Source organism: Rissa tridactyla, chromosome 5 (assembly GCF_028500815.1).
Source record: "Rissa tridactyla isolate bRisTri1 chromosome 5, bRisTri1.patW.cur.20221130, whole genome shotgun sequence".
Taxonomy (NCBI): Eukaryota; Metazoa; Chordata; class Aves; order Charadriiformes; family Laridae; genus Rissa; species Rissa tridactyla.
Window position 1 is genome coordinate 6,640,990 of NC_071470.1, and position 7,758 is coordinate 6,648,747.

Below are 7,758 nucleotides of genomic sequence, written 5' to 3' on the forward strand. Positions count from 1 at the left end.
AGGGGGTAAGAGCCCGCTGTGGTGATGGCATCATGAGCAGCGAAGCCTGTTTGGGCAGGCTTGTAGCTATGCAAAAAGGTATGTTCCGTAGGGTAAGGAGAAAGCCACGTCCTGGGTTGACCACTGCCTTTGAGCAACTTCCATTTGCTGTGGGGGCCTTGTAGTCAGCAGGAGCGTGCATTGGGTGCAGTGACTTCTGTTTGGTGGGCGGGGGTCATCTTGAAGAAAGGCTATTCCAGCAAGTGGGGATGGCTGGTAGATGGACCCTTGCCTGCGCGTGCTGGATGCAGCCATAAGCTGCAGGAGGGATGACGAACTTCTGTGTTTGGCCTTAGTAAGGGTAGTTACTAAGGGTAGTTAAGGGTAGTTAACTTCCCACCTGCCTTTCCCACATTTTAGGTTTATTTACAGGGAGAAGTAAAGTAAGCAGCAACCTTAGCAACAGTTAACATCCCATGTTACCTTACCCTCTGTGAGCTTTTTCAGTGCTGCTTTTCTTAGCTGCCTGGGAGACTGAGGCAGCTTTCTCTGGAGCCTTCCACCCACTTGAGCCCCTCTTTAAAGCAAGTTCACAGCAAGCTACTGTAGCCCACCTCAGGCTACACCTCCTACTCTGACCATTCTCTTCTGACTCCCGTTTTTAGAGCATCTGTTTTTAGGACGATTACACTTTGTCATTTCTCTTTCCCATCCTTCTCTACTTTACCACTGCTGAGCAGAGGCACAAGCTCCACGTGGCCCAGCCATCTCACATCCCCTCTCAGCACCTACCTGTTTCCAGTCTCTTCAGCTCAGCAATGACTTCTCTGTGCTGTTGCCTTTATGCCACATCCAGATGGAACCAGGAGGATGAACTGGAGCAGCGAGGCTTTTGCAAGCTGATTCTCCGGAGCTGCAAGTCCTTGTGGTGCCCGGAAGGCTCTACGGGTGTGCTATGGCTGGCTGTAATTCCCGGTTTAGGAATCCCTGACTTTGGTTTCTCTAATGCTGGCGGTCTTTTTAGAATTTGGACTGAGGTTAGTCTGGGTTATAATTTAACTTGATTGGTATGAAACTACTTTCGTTCCAAATATTGTCCCCAGTGCCAAGCACACTGTTATACTCGGGATATTCACAGTCAGGGCAAAGGTGACTGGTTAATGTCCAAATTTTTTCTTTGCTGTAGAGGAAAGAGGTAGTGGGCAAAAGTCGAAGTGAAGGGGAAAAATCTGACAAGTAAGTGTGGTACTTTAACACCTAAATCCTCTTTATGTGAGATGTAGGTTATAGGTTCATCCTTCTGAAAACCTACTGAAAATAGTAGCACTGGAGGAATTGTTATGAAGTATCTGTATAGTGAAAGCTGCAATTCCTAATTGTGTGGATTTACTGGTTTTGAAAGACACTGTGTACGCTCTTATAACAATAACCTTAAAAGATAATATTATTTTACGTTAAGTTATTTTTCGTGTCTGTTTAGAATTCTCTTAGATGTAATAACAAAAGTGTGCTGCAGGAACAGGTAGGGATGTGATCTGTCTGCCGTTAGGATCATTGATTTTTAAGAACTGAGTTTCCGTGTTCTTGCCTTAACAGTACTATTTTGAAGACTTCTCTCAGCTATGCTGTTACTCAGCTGTGCTGGGTTTGTAGATCTAGGACCTGAATTGCAGATGCTGACCCAGTTTACTGAAGGAGAGAACTATACCGTGGGGTGCTGAGCTTGATTCTGCCCGGTGTGGTGCACTCTGGGCTGCTGTGATGTTGGCCCCCACTGCTAAATTTCTGCTCCGCCAAACCCAGCTTTATCTTTCAGTGCCTTAAGGGAGCACTTCTGGGAGCTGTAATTGCCATGGTGATTTTGCTCACGCAGTAGGCCTGCGAGTACACCTACACTCACATCTACTCAGGCAACTTTTCGTGGCTGCAGACACAGTTCATGATGCAGCAATCAGTAGGAAGATATGCCATGCTTTTGTTTAACTGAGAAATTTTCCTATGGGAACAGATTTCTTTCCTCATCCAGAGTTTTATATCTGATAAGGAGCAGAACAATCTGTTGCCTTCATTACAGAATCACAGAATCACAGAATGGTTCAGGTTGGAAGGGACCTTAAAGACCACCTAGTTCCACCCCCCTGCCCTGGGCAGGGACACCTCCCACTGGACCAAGTTGCTCCAAGCCCCGTCCAGCCTGGCCTTGAACACCTCCAGGGATGGGGCATTGACATGCCCTGGGCAACCTGTTCCAGTGCCTCACCACCCTCACAGTAAAGAATTTTTTCCTGATATCCAATCTAAATCTACCTTCTTTCAATTTGAGGCCGTTACCCCGTGTCCTATCATAACATCCCCCAATAAAGAGTCCCTCCCCATCCTTCCTGTAGGCCCCCTTTAGGTACTGGAAGGCCGCTATAAGGTCTCCTCAGAGCCTTCTCTTCTCCAGGTTGAACAACCCCAACTCTCTCAGCCTGTCCTCACAGCAGAGGGGCTCCAGCCCTGGCAGCATCTTCGTGGCCTCCTCTGGACCTGTTCCAACAGGTCCGTGTCCTTCTTGTGGTGAGGACTCCAGAGCTGGACACAGTACTCCAGGTGGGGTCTCACCAGAGCAGAGTAGAAGGGAAGAATCACCTCCCTCGATCTACCAGCCATGCTTCAATTCTTAAATTCTTATGGGTTTCACTGCGAAAAGGGTGAGCTAGCTGTCGAGGGTCTACCCTTGCCTGTTAGGAAGACAGCAGTCTGCGAATGACTCAATTGGAACCACAGCCCAGAGGAGCTTATGAAAAGGAGATATTGCTGCCATCAGCAGTCCTGTCTCGGTGAACAGTTCGGAAGTGAGGTGAATGTGTGGTGCTGGAGATGCCCAAATGCCTTCTTAATCTGTTCCTAAATAGCAATCCATGACTTGCAACAAATACCTCTTCTCCCTGCCCCAGCACAAAAAAGTAGGAGCTTTTACCTTTTTACTGTGGCTAGGATGAAGCGTAAGGTGCAGAGGGCACCTTCTAAACTTCTTTGAGGGAATTTAAAAATCTATGCCATCTTTGACAGGTGTCTTTCCTTCCAAAAGCAGCACATTTTCTTAATTTTTTGTGTGCTACCATTTGCGTTGTATGAAGGTAGGCTCTGTTTTGTCCTTCTCTGAAGCAGTTTTGGTTTTGTTGATACCAAATAAGATTAAAAGAATCCTTTCCGAGTCGTGTAATGTAGACTTTGAGATTTTTTACATGTGCCATAGTAGAGCTTCCACGGAAAGCTGCATTTAGGCATCTTCTATTTTAACTGAAAATCCTCCTGTGTTCTGTCCTGCTTAATCTTTTAGTAGCATTTGGATGAAAAGGATAATTGCCCTCAAATGTATCATGTACTGCCTCCAGCTTGACCTTTTCGTACCACAAGTAGTGACTCACCTGAAGAGCAATGACTGATTGTATTGCACTGGGACAAAGTTTTTGCTCGCCTGGCCTTTCAGTCGGCACCGTGCCTTACACACACTGGACTTCAGGAGCCAATAGAATCAACAAGTGACAGACTAAATTTGGTGTTCCTACTTGCGGTTGTTCGTGCTTGATTAACGATTCCCACGTTGCAATTAAATAATATTTTTTTTTATAAGTTTCATAACAGAAAGGAAGGATGCAGTGATGTATTATAATTACAGATAAAAATCCATAGACTGTGATTAGTTACACATTTAGAAAGCAACGGACCCTTTGCCTAGAATTCCCAGCTATTCTTGCCTTTGCTGGCAGCTGCCACCTAGTGTGAGCAGCAATACGAGAGGTATCAAAAGTACCTAAGGGGGAAAAGGCAAGTAAAGCACACCTTTATGTTGCCGTCCCTTTTCTTTACCAGGACTCCTTCAGTTGTACATAGCCTTTGAAAGGCAGGGTAAACTCTAAACCAGACATAATGTTTGCTCAACGGTTGGAGTGCTGTTCTGCTGAGGTGTATCTGAAAATGTGGTCCTTGGCAACAAGGTTGAGGGATTTTTAGACTAATAACATGAGTGGCTGGTGATGATGTATTTGAAGACAATTGACCTTTTCACCATGAAAGATAAAGGTGCCTTTGCTGTAAGTGCTCATCTCAATAAAACCTTTCTATTGATGACGGATTAACCTTGAATGGTGGCTCACAAATGTCCCACTAAAGAATAATAGGACACTTAGTTCTTTTTTTTTTTGTGATGAGTTACATTATAATTTTACCTTTTATCCATCTTGCCTCAATTTCGCAGCTTCATTTGCGTTTTTCAGAAAACCTAGTGGGGCTTCCATATTTGACTCCTTCACTTCTATGAAGTATGCCCTTAGGCACGACTCACAATATTATTTGAGAGCAAGATCTGAAAGCATTATCTAATACACAGCTGGGCATATTATCTTCAAATTATTTTCCAGAACGATTGCTGGCACAGAACAAAACCAGATTAAATATTGTTCACAATGTGTTGCCTCAAAGCTGTTTTGCCTTTTTTTGAAAGTATTTTGTCTTATTTTCAAAGTAAAGTCAAGTCATCTACCCAATGAGAACTGAGATGAATTTCACTACATAAAACAGTTCTTAAGACTTGCTTCTGGATGTAGTTGAATATCCTGAGACTTACGGCAAATATGTCAAGTTCTGGTAGGGTGAGATACCCTGCAATGTATATCTTTATGCATGAGCACTCTGTTCCCATTAATCTCTTCTCGGGCAAGATTTGATCTGACAACATGCAGTCTGGAGGAAATTCTGAATGAAATGTAATCGTCTTCAAAGATAGAAGTAGCGGGTGAAATATGACAACTGGGTAACTTTGACAATTCAGTAACTTTATGTGCACATGTTTTGGATAGTAAAGGATTTTTTGGATTTTTTTTTTATTTTTTGGATTTTCTTGCACAACTCTTTAGTTTGGCAGATGCTATTTTAGAAGGAAAAATTAAAGTGCCTTAAGAGTAATGGAAAGCAAAAGCTTTTTATTAAAAAAAAAAGATAATTTAATAATCTGAAGTATTGTAAATAGTTTGGGTAATGGAAAAAAACGAAAGCCCTGAGTACAGCAGTAAGTGACAGATCTTGTTAGCTTTTACCAGGCTTTATCTATGCACAGATGTTTGTTTGCGCTCCCTGCATAACATTACGCTTACATAAATATAGTGGGGTAATAGTCCGTGGGCCGTATCTCAGGCTGCCAAGGCAATTCACTTGGCCTGCACCCTGCTTCTGACCATCCAAGAATTTCTTGGCCCGGCAAAGGAATGAGCTAAAGGCCAGATCAATATTCTAATGGTAGCTGCTTATTTTCGGCTGCCATTTTGAGAGAGTGTTGGTCTGTCTCTCCCTGACAAAGACCAAGAGGAAGTTGGGAAGAGTTTTGTGATCTGTGCAGTAAGTGCATTGCTTCTGAAAAGTATTATGCCCACTGTACCTATCTAGTAGTTTGTGTGGTGATGGAAGACAAAATATGGTATAAAGCTGGAGAGGGACTTTTTACAAGCACATGTAGTGACAGGGCGAGGGGTAATGGCTTCAAACTGGAAGAGGGGAGATTTAGATGAGATATTAGGAAGAAATTTTTCACTATGAGGGTGGTGAGCCCCTGACCCAGGTTGCCCAGAGAAGCTGTGGCTGCCCCATCCCTGGAGGGGTTCAAGGCCAGGCTGGACGGGGCTTGGAGCAACCTGATCTGGTGGGAGGTGTCCCTGCCCAGGGCAGGGGGGTTGGAACTGGATGATCTTTAAGATCCCTTCCACCCCAAACCATTCTGTGATTCTATATTACTCTGATATCCGTAAATGGCAAATGTAGCAGGAAGGTGGGTGCTCTGACAGAAGTCTTTTATAACTGTGTTCACAATAAGGGAATGTACCTGCAGGATTCATCAATGACCTGGACGAGAGGACAGAGCACACCCTCAGCAAGTTTGCCGATGACACAAAGCTGGGGGGGGGTGGCTGACACACCGGAAGGCTGTGCTGCCATACAGAGAGACCTGGACAGGCTGGAGAGTTGGGCAAAGAGGAACCTTATGAAATTCAATAAGGGCAAGCGTAGGGTGCTGCACCTGGGGAGGAATAACTCCAGGCACCAGCAGAGGCTGGGGGCTGACCTGCTGGAGAGCAGCGCAGCTGAAAGAGACCTGGGAGTCCTGTTGGGCATATCTAGAGGCTGGAAGCCAGAGAGCAGGCAACACTAAACTGCAGGGCTGGTAGTGAAATTTAGCCTGGGTGACATTGCTCACATGTTGGAATGACTGGAGGAACAGCGCATTGAAAAACAAACTTCATCTGGTACTTTGGAGCAGCATTTTTCCTTATGGCATGGAGGCTTGTATTTAAAATATGGAGCAGGTGGGGTGTTTTGTGAGAATTTTCAGGAGAAAATACTGATTTTTAAAAATTGAAAGGACCATTTTTGCAAATTTTGTTCTTCCAGAAGGGTTTGAGTGGCAAGAAAGAAAGTCTGAGCGCCAAGATAGCATTGCAGTCAGAGATAAAATAATGGCTGATGAGGATATTAATCTAATTTCAAGTTGTGTCCAGGGTTCTGGGATGTTCAGGGTCAAGTCATTCCTGCTGGGAACGTTTAGTAATTTGTACAAGGAAGAATAGTTCCAGGAGAAGACACGGAGAGAAACCCTAGCCAAGTGTGGTGCGTAGCATCATCCTCCTTTGTGGAAGGCACAGGTTGCCGTCCTGGGTGATACAAAAATTGAAGGAAGGCTCCTTCTCTCTCCGTTTCTTCTGGTTTAAACCCCCTTTCCCCAAAAGACTGAAAGTCTGATTTATGCTTGTGCTTAATGAGAAGGATTTCACAGAATCACAGGATAGTAGGGGTTGGAAGGGACCTCTGGAGATCATCTAGTCCAACCCCCTGCCAGAGCAGGGTCACCCAGAGCAGGTGGCACAGGAACGCGTCCAGGGGGGTTTGGAATGTCTCCAGAGATGGAGACTCCACCACCTGTCTGGGCAGCCTGTGCCAGGGCTCTGCCACCCTCAGGGTAAAGAAGTTCTTCCTCATGTTTCGGTGGAACTTCCCATGCTCAAGTTTGTGCCCATTGGGGAATATGAAGTCTGATTTATGCTTGTAGTTAATGAGAGGCATTTTGCAACGTGAAATACATAGACATGACCTTGCGAGTTGGTGTTTGACAGCATCCCCAGTTACTGTGAGGATTAGCGTGAACAATTACTTCTACTGAAATCCTCCGCAGTATTTTTTTTAAGCAGAAATTTGTCAATTTTCCAGACGTACTTTTCACCTGGCTTCTAATATTGTACTTGATAACACATACTGACACATTAGTCAGGCTTATAAGGATCTTGGTGGGTTTTAAAGCAATACAACAAAATATTTATAAACCTTCTTTCAACTAAAAAGTGAATGGTGCAATATGTGCACCGTAATGCCGTAGCTGCATTGTTGGTCATCGGTTCTTTCTGTGCTTGGAAGTGTGTGCATTTCTTGAACATGCTGTAACTCATCGTTATTCTATATTGGTACGAATTCCTGAAAGTCAAGCAAGCGTGCTTTTTAAACAGAAACCTTGGCAACAAGAAGAAAGGAAAAAGAAAAAAAATCCAAAGGGCTTATTTTTCTAAAGATCGACAGAGGCTACAAGTTGAGAGGTGAATCAAGTAAGCTGGATAATGTCCAGAAAGTGAGATTAAGAAGAAAGGAAAGAATCTTAGGCTCAGGCAGCAGAATGATAGAGTAATTTTCTAAGACTTAATAGCGTGACACCAGTGGGCCTTTTAAGTCTGTACACCAACGTATTTGTTATTTCCT

General features: G+C 44.2%; 1 protein-coding gene across 25 annotated transcripts in view; it reads right to left on the reverse strand.

The window, feature by feature from the left end:
• Window positions 1–969, reverse strand: part of SORBS2 (sorbin and SH3 domain containing 2) — a 243,112-nt gene extending 242,143 nt beyond the window's left edge. For all 25 annotated transcript variants that reach the window (XM_054203757.1, XM_054203748.1, XM_054203755.1 and 22 more), the window contains exon 1: window positions 772–969. The gene's annotated coding sequence lies outside the window, so the exon portion shown is untranslated. The remainder of the gene's footprint in view (window positions 1–771) is intronic.
• Between the last annotated feature and the right edge of the window lie 6,789 nt (window positions 970–7,758).